Raw genomic sequence first — 437 nt, forward strand, 5'->3', positions numbered from 1 at the left:
TTTCTACAACAATACTAATCACTAATAGTTTTATTATTATTATCAATTAATTTTATTATTATTATTATTTAATTTTATTATCATTATTATCAGCAGTAGTTCATTTATTACCATTATTGTTACTGGTCGTCCCACTGTAAGCTCAGCACTAACTCCTGCTGTCTTTCTCTTTAATTCACTGTGTGTGTGTGTGTGTGTGTGTGTGTGTGTGTGTGTGTATGTGTAGATAAGACACATTACAGCCGAGCTCATTGTATTTCTAGGTCTGACTTGTTATCCATGACCCCAAGCTTTCCCACCCCTCTGCTACACACACACACACACACACACACTCACACACACACACACACACACACACACACACACACACACATATAAAGCATACAATATGTGTGCGTACATCAGTCCATCAGTCATTGTAAGCTGCCGTGGATAAG

This window comes from Seriola lalandi, unplaced genomic scaffold (genome assembly GCF_002814215.2).
Source record: "Seriola lalandi dorsalis isolate HSWRI2012SDOR001 ecotype SW California unplaced genomic scaffold, Sedor1 jcf7180002054127, whole genome shotgun sequence".
Lineage (NCBI taxonomy): Eukaryota > Metazoa > Chordata > Actinopteri > Carangiformes > Carangidae > Seriola > Seriola lalandi.